At 45.6% G+C, this 14524-nt stretch overlaps 1 long non-coding RNA gene across 1 annotated transcript in view; it reads left to right on the top strand.

Moving 5' to 3' along the window:
- The first annotated feature begins 470 nt into the window (after positions 1-470).
- Positions 471-14524, top strand: part of LOC308323773 — a 105175-nt gene continuing 91121 nt past the window's right edge. The window contains exon 1 of the long non-coding RNA XR_013964840.1: positions 471-1283. This is a non-coding gene — a long non-coding RNA (uncharacterized lncRNA). The remainder of the gene's footprint in view (positions 1284-14524) is intronic.

Here is a 14524-nt window from a genome sequence, read left to right as displayed (position 1 = left end):
CAGGCTCAGGGTTCCTAAGGAGGAGGGGGAGACAGAGAGACCAATACGACCATTACTACATGACATCAAATAGAACCAAATGGACCTGTGAGGTGAGGGTCCAGTAGAGATCAATACGACCATTACTACATGACATCAAATAGAACCAAACAAACCTGTGAGGTGAGGGTCCAGTAGAGACCAATACGACCATTACTACATGACATCAGATGGAACCAAACGAACCTGTGAGGGTCCATCTGAATACTTTTTAATCAAAGTCCTTGAAATAAACAAATACAAAGTTTGAGAACCACCGGTATTAGCCAACAACAACAAAAAACTACTACGATGGACTACATATCCCATGGTGCCTTGCTTCTCTGAGGGCTCCGCATGTGCTGCTGCTACTCTGCTGTGCTCCAAGTATGGCTCAGTGCATACTTGACTCTCCGCAGGTTCACATCGCGTTGCGCTCTCTCTCTACTCCTGCAGTGCGCTGCAGCTGCACAGCTGAACGCCTGCCTGGTGTTTGTGAATGGAATTGATCACGCTAATCGATTGGACTAATTTATCTTCCTGGTGATTTTACGCAAGGATTTGTTATTCTTTTTTTTCCACGCATGGATTTCTAAACCTCCAGTCGGACGTGGAAACGGGATACATTATTCAACGACACTAGGATACTTAATTAACACACGTGGGGAGTTTGTTATCGGTGGTAAAAAAAAAACAACCGTGGTGGTGCTGCTGACGAAGACAGCTGGTGGCGTTTCCAACATACACGTTCAACTTCTGCGTAACTTTCTTGGATTTTAACACCACCATCAGTTCATCACCACACTACGCTTTCTGGTGCGCGGGATGAGCGGTCCCTCGATCGGGTCTTCTCTGTGGAGGCAGAGACACAGACCCCCACCCTGGATCAGTACTGCACCCGGTCAGATGGAGGGGTCTGGATCTCTACATGGATGGAGCATTTCACTGGTCAGACAGAGAGGAGTCTCGCCCTGGTCAGACAGAAGGGTTTCTTAGGGATACTCGTCGCTGGCTCAAGTGTCTCTGACATGGGTCACTTTCGGAATGGTCAGCGACGCGATATGGGAGCTATACTATTACTAAACCTACTCTGGAGTGGATTTTCTCTCGGTTCTGTGGGAATTGTGGTGGAGTGCATGTTGGAATACCGTTCAAGAGCTGTTTTCGTGGATGTGGTTGTTGGTAGCCTATAGGTAACAAGTTCAACCACCATGACCAACGTTTCGGATTATCTACGGACCATCACCATGCAGTCTATATAACAGGTAAATTACAGTTCCAGGGACAGCCCTCGGTCGTCACCATCACCATCACAATAGGCTACAACACAACACACTCGCACAATCCGCTGCTGTTGGTGTAATAATGGGATTAATGAAAGCAATCAGCTAATATGAATGTAGTCCTCTGTCACGTAATGAATGCCTGCTAATCGCCTGTTTGTTTTTCCAAAGTAGCAGCCTTGTGGCTTGTAGTTGTAAATACAGACACAGTGTTTTCACGCAAGTCAGGTTCACCTGTCAGCGTTCACTATGCATTGGAAACTGGTCCGTTATTCACATGTCTGTGGTCTATAGGCCTACTACTACCTGATTCAAACACACACATTGAAGACACACACAGGATTGTATGCACAGTATATCAGTGCCTGGGATTCACAGAGCAGAAACCATTAAAGATTCAAAAAATAATAAAATAAAACTGCGCGCGTGTAACCGAACTCAGCCATGGGTGGCACGCAAGTATACACCTGCAGCGCGTCAGGTGTGCGCACGCAGCACTCATTTGAATTTTGAACACGCCTGTCATTGACAGAGTTAATGTGATGATGAGGTAGCGGCAGCCTATACAGAAATGCATGAGTAATGGCAATGGATGAATGCCCTTATTGACTTTTTATTCACTTTAGAGTAGACACTCCAGACTTAGTAGGCCTAAACTTGAGCTGAGTTGCAGGGCTCATAGACTAACCGTAGTCTTTCGCCAATAGCAAATCTACAAGGTAGATGAAGATCACGATTGCACTGCCTTGTGAGCTTTAGCTGATATTATGTTGGCCAATGCTTCCTCCGTGAATGTGGATGCCGGTGTTGTTCAAGTTGTCAACTGCCTGGTGATTTGTGATATGTTCTGTTCTTGTCCCCCGTCAGTCAGTCAGGTGTGACTAATTGACCGCATGGAGTTTCCATGGCACTGCATTACACCTGTCATTACCGCTTCATGCTTACCTGACAGATGACATGCGTAATGATTATAATACCCTGTCGCCTTTAAGATGTGACATCATCAAGTATGAGCAGATTTCACCTCCTCCGAATGACGTTTTCTGTCAATAATAATAACTTGGTGGAAGGTTGTTTAAGTCAAGTCAAGTCCAAAGCATCAAAAGTAGCAGCAGATCCACAAGCTTGGAATGCGTTTCAAGCTTGTGGTACTTTTGATGCCTTTGTGTGACGCTGCAGTGTGACCAAGTAGGGCGTTGATTTACGAAAAAACACAAAATGTTGTCTGCCCATGACAACAATATATATAGATATACATTATCTCAAAGATTCCATTGTCCACCCTAGAACATCTCCCCGCTGCCCTACCAAAGTCCAGCCTCCGGTTCATTCCTTCCTCCTTCTTCTTTCGGAGTTAAAGAATTCCATCTATTGTCGGGTTCAGTGGACAGAGCCCCACTATATGTCTGTATACAGCAGCACACACAGAGCACAGAGAGCCCCCCCTGCTCTGCACCCCCACCCCCCATTAAAAATCTTCTCCAAACAAGACCCCCTTTCTCCGCTGAAGAGGGACCCTCTGTCTAATGCCAAGTGACTCTCATGGCCAGCATTGACGGTGGGACACTTGCCACACAAAGGGAGCTGAAGTGTCAAGTAAACTCGGTCAGAGCCCCCCGACACACAAGAATTCCTTTATCTCCCACCCCGGGAGGCAGACAAAGACATACTTTGTGTCAGTGAGCAAAGCCTTGGCCAAACAGTGAGGGGATGTTTTTTCTTCTTCTTCTTCTTCCCTACTTCTGTCTCTTCTTCTAGAACTTCCTCCTTTTCCTCCCTTTTGTTGTTTGAACGAGCGAGGAGCGGGAGACGATGTTTGTTGTGGATGTAACCCCCGCGCTCGCTCTGCATCTGTCCTGCACGCGGCCGACCCCGCCCTTTTGGCTGCGAGGGCCCTGCACGCACACAACACACAACACACAACACACAACACACAACACACAACACACAGGCATTGCCTCGCCCACTCGTCCTGTGCATGCACACAACTCAGTCCAGCCAGCCAGCCAGCCTGGCTGGCTGTCACACCTCTCGGAGCAAGCAGAACATGTCGGTGGGAGTGGGACATGGTGTTATTTGGGGCGGATTGCGCTGAATCGTCACCTCGGCCCCCGTACCATATAACTTGTCCGAGACGAAGCTGAGAAGAGCTGTTTCTCACAGGGTTGAGAGAGAAGCTTGTCTGCAGCTGTCATACGATACGCTTGTGGTGAAACCGCAGCAGAGAGCCATGCACACCGGGGTCAGACTCACTTAGGGAGCAGCTTGTATTTACACTCTCGCAACGGTGCAGAAAGTGCAAGGGATTCCAGGGCCTTATTGTACATGTTGAGAACCGAGAAAATCGCTGAGCGAAAGGCGACAACATCCTCATGATCGATGATGCATTCATTCTCTGTTGTACGGCGTTGTCGCATCCGCAACATCTTGTGAGCTTGTAGATCGGCTGTTTTCAGCACACGGCACTGTGTGATGGAGCTTAAATTAAGCTCGGAAATCAAAGGCCAATATATTATTATTCAGACTCTCTTCCTCCAGGGGTCCTTGGGGCGGTTCTAGGGGGTCCCCAGCAAAAGTAGTTAACATATAGCACTGCTATTTTTGAAACATTAAAAGAAAAATGTTAACACAAACATCTTCTGTTCTGGGGGGTCCCAGCTGGCACAAAACATCTTCTGATGGGGGCCCGGACTGCAGCTAAATATTTAGTGGTCCTTGACATGAAAAGGTTTGAGAAGCACTTCTCTGGAGCTCTAACAGCACTGGTTCAAGACTCAGGAGGGTGTGAGCGATGGACATGATGAGTAAAGTGTCTTTGAGAGACAAAACAATGTCTTAGCGGAGCTGTATACCAGTCACTGACAGACAGCATGCATCATGCCCTGAGGCGTGCTGCTAAACACAGGCCTACTGCCACTGCCAGGAGGAGAGCGATAGGTACCCCCCCCCCCCCCCGCGCACGGTGGTTAAGGTAAACAGATTGAATTGCTGTGGTCGAGTGTGTTAATGGTGTGTTTATGAGCTTAAGCTGAGTGGTGATTTATCATGTCCAAACTAACCGACGGCGGGCTCACCTTTTTCTTTGGCCATTCTGGCTTATATGCTCAATGTCATGGTGCTTTGCACTTGCATGTGCGTGCGTGCTGCGTGCGTGTGCGCACGTGTGTGTGCGCATGTACGTACGTGACACGCTGCAGAGGGCTGATAACGCTGACTGAATAACCTGACCTCTTAGTGAACTGCACATAGATGTCACGAGCGCTTCAAATCAGGTGAAAAAGGGGAAGTTATACTTTGCGTTAATGACATTGTTGCAGCTTTCGCAGTGAAACGGGATTCTTTCTAATGAGCTCACCACTCACAGTCTCCATGACACAATGCTTCCCACATGGAATATGTGAAATTTCCCCCTCTTGATTTTAGCAGGAGCATATATCTTTCCATCATTAGTGTGTCCGTTTTAAGTCTGATTTATACTTGGTTGCATTGCTGGCTTTTGCGTGCCGTAAAATAGCAGATCTACAAGCTCTAACGATGCGTTATGGATGTGATGTGAGGTGAGCTGTTTGTTTACGGAGCGTGATGATGACACTGGAACGCAACTACGTTTATGTCAGGCCCTTGGCGTGTCATTAACCCATTAAAACCAGGAAAGCATTTTAGATTTTATACTTTGGCTATTCAAAAACAGCAGATCTACAAGCTTACAGCGCGTCACTTTGTGCTGCAAGCTTGTACATTTGCTATTTATGAACTTTTTTTGAAAAACCTTGAAAGCGTGTTTTTTTTTTACACAAATCTTATCTTTTGTGGGGTCCCTGGCACAAAACATTTTCAGATGGGGGAACAAATACAATTTTTGGGGGTTATTGCTTTAGAAAACATTCATAGAATCGGCATCAGGTCTCATTATGGGTTATCAGGAGTTACATTTATAAAATAAATAATAATTAATCTAGTTTTGTGTATCAGGAGTTATAGGCGTGTGTGTGTGGGTGTGTGTGTGTGTGTGGGAGTGTGTGTTTGTGCGTTTAGAATGGGCTCGAAAGTTTGTCTGAACAGGAGAACTGTCATTTATTAGCGGTGCAAGAACAATGGAGAGCTTGTCTCCGGGGGTGGGCGGGTGGGGTGTGGGGGCCGGAGGGAGGGGGGGTGGCCTGAGATTGGGCAGCAGCCTTCAGACCAAGAACAAGCCCCTGTCTGATGGAGGGAACGGCTGACCCTTCCTGAGCAAAATGGCACCTTTGTTCCGAGGTGTATGTGTTTGTGCGACTGTGCGTTAGAGAGAGAGAAGGTTTTTGAAAAGCTGGGAAAGTTGTGTAAAGTGTTTTTTTTAATCAATGCTTTGCTGATTTTCCGTGTGTGTGTGTGTGCGTGTGCCTGTGTGTGTGCGTGACTGCCTCTGTGTGTGTTGGCACTAGGGTCTCAAAGTATTCTGTATTCCCTTTCCCTGTACGAACTCTTAGGACCATGATATTCCGGGTTCAAATGACAGATTGATTGTTAGACTGTCTGTCTCATGACATACTGTATATCTCACAGTGAGTCAGCTGTCCAGTGTCCAGTGTGTAACCATTCACCCCCTGGCCTGCAGACCGTTGGGGGTGACACACTGACACAGAGTCATCATCAGCTCTCTGGTCACTACTGCACTGTTGACCGCTAAGGCCGCTGAACCTTAGGTCAGCCTGTAACGCCTCTTCCTGTAGCTGTAGTTGTTCTCAATGTGGCACTCTCAGGGTTCCTTGGGGTGGAGGGTTCTAAATTAACCCGTACAGGTCTGTAACACCGACCGCATACGATCCATTTGCTGTCAGCGTTAAGGGGGGGGGTCCTTGAAACGTCAAAGCTTGAGAACCACTGCTGAACCACTACTGCCCTTAGTCAGACCTGTGCTGTGGGTTACAAATCACCCGTGGCTTCCCGTGAAGTTTAGGTTTAGTTTAGGGTTTGGGTCTGGGATAGTGTTCGTAACGGTCGGACTAACGGGAGGTCGGACCAATTCCACGCTATACCGTATACCGCACCATGATACCATACTAAGACGATAGTATCACTTTTCTTATATATATTCTTTAAGTTGACCAAAACATTGCAAATATCGCTGCTCTAGAAGCTCGACCACATTGTGACAATTTGACCCAGACGATTATCTCATCACGATATCAATATAATATCAATATATCTGGCCAGCCCATGGTGTACCAGACCACTCCACAATAACTGGCCACTTTGTGTTTACCCTGGCTGCTGGCCAGAGTCTGAATGGGGTTCGCTGCTGCTGCCGGCCCACCAAACAATTGTCCGCTTTCTGTAATATTGCTCATGAGGGAGGGATGTTTTGTTTAAACAGCCGGTATGAGAAAGAGAAGAGAAGGGAAGAGGGAGGTGAAGGAGACGGCAGCAGATTGGTGACTTCCTTCATAGAAACCACAGCTTAGAGGAGGAGGGGGGGGGGGGGGGGGGGTACAACCTGCCTCAGGGAGCCGAGGGGAAAGGAGAGTGTAGAGGGCTTCGGAGCGGAGAGGTGGTCCATGTTGGCTGCTGAGGCAAGGGACAGGGTGGGCTTGCATTGCATGTGGATGCTCCAGAGCTGCTGCACTCCGTCGTTCTGTGTCGATCTGCCATTCTCATTCATTTGAGGCAAAAGTTTTAAATAATGATTAGGTTTTTAAGTCATATTGCCACAGCCCTATAGCTGCATTCCACATGCATTTACGTGGTTTCCTCTGAGCGCCTGGTTGTGCAGCACAGCCACCTGTTAAAACGTCCTTCATTCCCCGATGGTCGGTTAATGCTCCTCTAACTTCTTACTCATGAATGAATGGACTGCCTTCACTGATGATCATGTTGTGCTGTTGTTGACCATATGGTCAACGTTGATGCAGGTTTAGCATACTGTAGGTTTAGCATACTGTAGTGTAGTGTATTGTAGTGTACAGGAACTGAATTCACGGATAAAAAAAGAGAGATTGTGAGGCAGTGGAGACTGGAGAGGTGAGAGAACTATATTATAGTAGTAGAGCAGTGGTTCTCAAAGTGGGGCTCGGGGACCCCAGGGGTCCTTGAGAGGGTTTCACGGTGTCCCCAGCAACATGATTGATAGTTAGGACTAGGAGCAATCTGAGAGGCCAAATGGACCCTTACGAGTCTGTAACTCTGAGAGTGTGCAAATGTAACCAAATGTGCCTTTATGGGTCTGTAACTCTGAGAATGTGAAAATGGAACCAAATGGACCCTTACAGGTCTTTAACTCTGAGAGTGTGCAAATGGGACCAAATGGACCCTCACGAGATGAGATGGGATTCAATTTATTGTCAATGTACAGTACAAGTACAGCACAGCGAAAAGTATTTTCGCATCTCACCAATGGTGCAAACATGTCAGTAAGGAGGATACATTATTTACAGTAGTACAGTATTAACAGTAGCATGAGCTGAGCAGTAGGCATTTAAATAAATAAAGAATGCAGTCTGTAACTCTGAGAGTGTGCAAATGGGAGGGACCAAATGGACCCTTACGAGTCTGTAACTCAGAGTGTGCAAATGGGACCAAATGGACCCTTACGTGTACCCATACCCTTACGTGTGTAACTCTGAGAGTGTGAAAATGGGCCTGTAACTCTGTGTTTGTGGGGGTCCAAAAGAAACCTCTCTCCCTTCGCTCTATACTTCACTGTTACTCCCCCCCACTACCCACGTACCTACACCTGAAAGAGTTTGTGCCAGGCAGGGAAGGGACCCATGTACCCTCGTAAGAGAGGATTTGTGTTGTTCGTATATAGTGTCTGTCGGGTGGAAACCGCATGTGTCCAAACACTTTTATTACTCTCGCCGCGTTTCAAGCTTGTGGATCTGGTTCTTTTGATGCTTTTGGTGTGACACTGTAGTGTGATCAGAAGAAGAAGCAAGATTTGAGTTAAAAACATTTATATTCAAAGATTTGCACCACATTTTCACGATTTTTCAAGCTCATATCGTGGCACTCGGTGCTTGTGGATCTGCTATTTTTCAATAGCTAAAATAGGCTATAACATAATGCATTTTGGGTGGGAAACCCTTTTGGTGTTAGCATTATGTTATGCTTTAGCTATTGAAAAGTAGCAGATCTACAAGCTCATAGCGAGCTTGTAGGTCTGCTATTTTTGAAAAACGACTGACATAGAAACATAGCTTTTTCAGAAAACTGTCAGGATATAGAAGACATTTTTAGAATCTGATCTCAGGTCAAAATGGGTTTTAAAACACCAAAAGAGGCCTGGGCCGTGGCTCAGCGGTCCAGGCACCTTGGCTGGTAATCCAGTCTGGCAGTGTGCCGCGGGTTCGACTCCCGATCCCGACGGCCTTTACTGCATGTCACTCCCCCATTACTCTCCCTTCCTGTCAGCCTACTATCAATCCCTCCATAAAAAATATAAAATAAAGGCAAAAGCCACAAAAAACACCAAAAGAGGTTCCCATCCGGAATGAGGTAATCTACAAAAAAACACAAATAACCACAAAAAGTTAGAACATGGAGACAGGTAGTAACGACATGTACTATTTCTGAATTTCCTATAAATAGGCTTAAATAAATGTGGCTAAAACAGATTTAGCTGCAGGGTGACCCCTTGAGGAGTCCCCGGACCACACTTTGAGAACCATGTGGCACACAGCGGAGGACAGGGGCATCAGTGTGGGACGCAGACACAGACAGCTCTCAATTCAGACACCCACCCCCGCCACAGGAAGACACACACACACACACACACACACACACACACACACACACACACACACACACACACCGCGGCACAAATACACTATGTATGTGGAGAACAGTAGTGAATGAAGAGATGAACAGACCGAACCTCTGTCTGGTCAGGAGAACCCACTGGAAGGCACAGAGCAGTAGACAGGCTGCAGGTGTGTGCGTGTGTGTGTGTGTGTGTGTGTGCGCGTGCTTGCACACTGTAGTAAACTTAACTTCACGCAGTACAGGGATACCTTTATGAGCCGTATTTGTTTGTTAAGTAGTTATTTACAGGCAGCAGAGGCTCTCAAAGTGGGGGTCCGGGGACCCCCAATGGGCCCTTGAGGGGCGTTCCAGGGGGTCCCCAGGTAAATTACTGGTACTGTAACTCTTTGAGAGTGTGTAACACAAGTGGAACCAAATGTACCAGAGCTGGAAATATGAGAGAGTGATTTCTCTCTAGAATTGAGAGTTTTGCACGGCACCTCTATAAGTGTGTGTGTGTGTGTGTGTGTGTGTGTGTGTGTGTGTGTGTGTGTGTGTGTGTGTGTGTGTTTGTACCACTTAATCCCTTCGTTGTCTATACTTGGTCCCCTCCTCTTTTCCGTCTACACTGAAGTGTCTTGTTGTAGATGGGTTATTTTTGTCCGAATGTTCACCTCTCATGCCATGGCCACAATAAGGTACAGTACTATAGAGGGTGGCAAGTGAGTGGCAAATCATGCAATCAGATAGGACTTCTCTGTTTGGATGTATGGGTTGTCAAGGCCAGAAAGTCGTTTTTTGACACTCAGTAGGCGTTCCCGCATAACTTCCAGGTATGATGTTGATGTGATGTGCAATTGTGCATACCCTAAGGATGCTAGGTGGTTATGGTTAATGTATATCGTTAATTGCAGAAACCTATCTCCAAAAAAGAACGGCCCACCCATTAAAGGTTGGGAACCACGTGATAACTCTTGGTCCAAGCCCAGGGGGTCCCCTTGGATTGAATTGATTGATAGTAAACAACCTCTGGGTGCATTATAGCCACATGCAGAAAAATACTACACAAAACATTAAATTGACAATGAATGGATAGTTTTACATCATAGACATAATACATCATTTTATATCATAGTGTCTGAGCAAATAGACATATTTGTCTATTTTACGTCATGATGATGTACGATAAGAGCGCCCCTCACTTCACACGGGTGTGATTTATTTTGACCATTTATGTCAATTGATTCCTCCCCACACACGTATTTCCATTTCTGAGGCGTGTGCTCTCGAGAGGAGGCAAACTTTCCCGAGATTCCTTGCATAGCGGAAGCATGAGTGGAAGCTTGCCATGCCGTGTGCGTCACGGAAGAGGAAGTTCGGTAGGCCAATCAGAGACTCCCTCTTTCCCGGCGGCTCTTGCTTTGGCAATGTAACGTTTGTTTCCTCAGGATCCCTTGCATTGAATTGATAAGTCCCGGAAAAGACACGCTGTGATTGGCCAGTAAACACTTGAGTGGCTGCGACGCAGCGTGCCTTCAGCACTTCCGCTTGACTTCCGCCTTCGTTGGAGACTGACGACTCCAATGAACTTCAGCGGCCAATGAGGCATCTGTTGTTTTAATATCTATGCGTATTTCTGTCTTGTCAGCCACTCCTGTTGTATCCTATATACTGACTCACCTGCCAGACAGTGAGGAGCCCCCACCGGGAGGACGTAGAGCCTTCGGCCTACTCCTCCCACCCAACACTCCCTCCTGTAGGAATACATGCAGTGACGGTGACGCCCGGGTTCCATCCTCTGAACACAGGACAATTGTTTTCGTTCACTCGACAGACCCGGATCCACCGCGGTGGATTAGAACCCACAACCTCAGCGGGGGGTGGGCAGGGACTTTACCACTTGTGCCAATCCGGGCTTCATCTTTAATAGGCCCACCACGGGAGAGCCTTATTCCATCACTTTCTCCCCTCTGCATTTCTTCCACTGACCTCGCTTGCTCCTTTCACACTCCCTTTTTGGATGGAAAATTCCAACCTTTTGTTGCGCCAAATGTCACATTCCACCCAACCTGTGACCAATGCTCCGCTCCGCTTATAGCCTCGCCGTGGGTCGTCGTAGCAACACCACTAACATTTCAGCAGTGGTTGATAAAACTACTCTGATTTCTTTACTCAAGTAAAAGTTGCAATTCGGCGCTGTCGGTCAGAAACCTCTTATCTCCGTGTTTGAACCTTTTGTGTTTTTGTTTTTCGTGAATTAACGTCCCACTTGAAAATCATCAAAGGTAGCAGATCCACAAGCTCGAAACCCGGCACGAAGCGTTTTGAGCTCGACGATCCTGAAAAGCAACAGTTTTGGACAGAGACAAAATTCTAAGTAACATTTTGAGACACTTTTACCTATACAAGTGGAAATGCCCCATCCCTATTCAGTACGTTTGTGTGTGTGTGTGTGTGTGTGTGGGGGGGGGGGGTCTTTCTGATTCGCACCCACCAGTCTTTCACTCTTTCTTCCCCCTTTTCACTCATTGAGGGTGGGGGTAAAGGGGACTTTTTCAGTGTGAAGAGGAGCGTGTAATTTCCTGTGTGACCTCCCCGGGACCAACCGGCAGACCACCAGGATCCTCGGCTGTGTGTGTGTGTGTGTGTGTGTGTGTGTGTGTGTGTGTGTGTGCAGCAGTTAATTAATTGATTGATTTTTTATTTGGTGGTGGCACATAAAAAAGCACGTTCAACACTGTCCTGTTATGCAGTTATAGGCCTGTCACCACTATTACATAGTTGCAATTATTTGAGAGAAAAGAGAATCGCAATTATTTCTTAATAATTGTCATGGTCAGCTGACGGCTGATATAAGCTCAAAACTTCACACGTCATATAAAGTATAAACTTATAGTTATAAGTCATATCTTCCCTGTGCAACTCTGGAAGCCTAAAAAGCCAGACGGTGGTGGCAACCCACATATGTCTAAAAACTGTTGTTTAGAGCTTTCGGAATTCGGATCAGCTACTTCTGCTGCTTTTTGTGTGACGCTGTAGTACTATGATCAAGTAGGATGTTAATTTAAGAAGAAAACACTAATAGTTAGAATATGGATAAGAGGTTTCTGCCCCGACAGCAACGATAGTATGGTCAGTGTGGTTAAATGGTGTGGAGGAGAGACATGTGCGTTGCGTGTGAGGGCTGTGTGTCTCTCCATGTGTGTCTAGTTGTATCTGTGGACTTAAAAGAGGATCAATTGGTGCTGAGAGCACACTCCAAAACTACAGCTTTACATAAGAAAGCTGTGTAGTGTTTACCAGAGACTAGAGAGAGACTAGATGTCAAGGACTCCCACAATGATACGTAATTGGCTGCGGGCACTCTTCTCAAACATATTTTGCTCCATGGACCTCTAGAAGATTTGAGTTATAGATACAGTATATATATTAAAAGATTTGCACGAAAATAGCAGATCTACAAGCTCTTAGCATGGGACTAAGTGACGCACTATGAGCTTGTATATCTGCTAATAGCCAATAATATGGAATATGGATATAGTGGTTAAAATCATTGTGGCGCTATACTCATTTTGCTGGGGACTCCCTGTTACACCCCCAAGTCCGTGGGGGGTCCCCGGACCCTACTTTGAGAACCAATGGACTAGACCACATGCTCTTCTTATAAAGATCTGTACAATTAGCCCAGTGGTTCTCAAAGTGTGGTCCAGGGACCCTCAGGGGTCCTTGATAGGCCTCATTATTTAGGCCTATAATAGCGTCACAATCACATTAACCACTTAAACACTATTTCATACCTAGTTACCTACCTACCCATTCAAAAGAAAAGGCCGATCTGCAAGCTTGCGATGTGTCACATTGAGATGTGTTGTGAGCTTGTACTGTAGATCTGCTATTATTTAGAAAAAACACAAATGTTCTCTTTCTGGATGTGTGGTCCCTGACTGACACAGAATATTTGCAGATGGGGGGTCTCTTCAGCAAACCAAATAATAATAGGTCTATACATTTGGGTGTCCTTGACATGAAAGTATTTGAGCTGCCCTACAATAGCCAGTCCTGAGCGCATTGCGCTATAAAAGGCCCTGAAGAAATGTCCCTCCGTCTCCTTGAGAAGCATTGGTGAACAACAGGCATCATGTGTTATTGTCTACACATACTGTAGGACCACAATGGAAACAAGTCCCCAGGAGGTTCTTGTCTTATCCTTTTAGCCTTAATGTCTGACTGTACCACGTGCTGTTTACATTTCTGACTAATAAAGTATTCAATCAATCAAATATACACTAAAACCACGATTTAAAACGATAACACCCCTCCAAGTTTGATATCGTTGCTGTTGGGTGGAAACCTTGTCAAAAACCATTTATTTTTAAAATTACATTTCAAAAGTAGTGGAAATAAATCTGCAAGCTCACGCGACACGTTGAGCTTTAGTTTTGTGTGAGACTCTTGTGTCATGATGTTGGGCATTCATTTAGGAAAAAGATGAAGTGGAGAGAGACACCAATATTATGCCCCCTTTGGATACCTCTTTTACAGACACAAGAGCCCATATTTTGGAACCCTGGTTGATCCCCAGACCAGATGTTGAGAAACAGTGCACTAAAAAAATATCACAGCGAAAGGCCATAAAAACGTGGCCCTCAGTCACCCTTCACCCTGTTCTGAGAAGTGTTGTGTCAATCTGTACGCTCCCACGGTTACAGACCCGCAAGGGGTCCATTTGGTTCCTATAACTATCAATCATTCATTTAGCTTGAGACTCCCATGGAGCCCCCTCAAGGACCTCTGGGGGTCCCTGGCTGGAACCCACTTTGAGAAGCATTGAATCCAAGTTGTGGTTGTCATGTTCATTTTGACTGCTGTCAACAGTAACTTTCCTGAATTGTTTGTATCTGCCGCCCCCTTGTGGACATACTTTGCAAAAGCATCTGAATAATATGTTCATAGAAATTTGCAACAGCAAGTGTATATTTGATTGCAATAGTTTAAGTAAGTACATTTGTATGGTGGGAATGTCTTTTTGACACAGTCACAGACTACAGCATGATGAGTTTTAATAGGTCAGCTAAAGATTTTTAGTCATAACTACACGTGCATTAAATGGCACCAATAAACACAAAACAGACAACTACAAAACACCACAGACACTAAATACCAGCTGAAACGGTTTCACATAAACCAATTACTGATTGACCAAAAACATGATAAAGCGGCATTAATTCATTTTGACCACTTTATACTTTGGCTATTCAAAAAGCGCAGATCTACAAGCTCATTGGATCTACTATATATATATATATTTTAAACCTTGAAAATGTGTGCAAATCTTTTAAAGTGAATATTTTTCAACTCAAATCTTTTCTTCTGTCTGGCACAAAACATTTTTGACATTTACAGTAAATATGATGAAGATACCCTGTGTCAAAGTCAAGTCAAACCTCACATGTCCTAAACGGTTACTGTTTATGATTCAAAAATAGAATAGCAAAAGTGTCAGATCT

This window comes from Protomyctophum bolini (genome assembly GCF_963924005.1).
Source record: "Protomyctophum bolini genome assembly, chromosome: 11".
Lineage (NCBI taxonomy): Eukaryota > Metazoa > Chordata > Actinopteri > Myctophiformes > Myctophidae > Protomyctophum > Protomyctophum bolini.
This window is presented reverse-complemented; position numbering and strand designations above follow the sequence as displayed.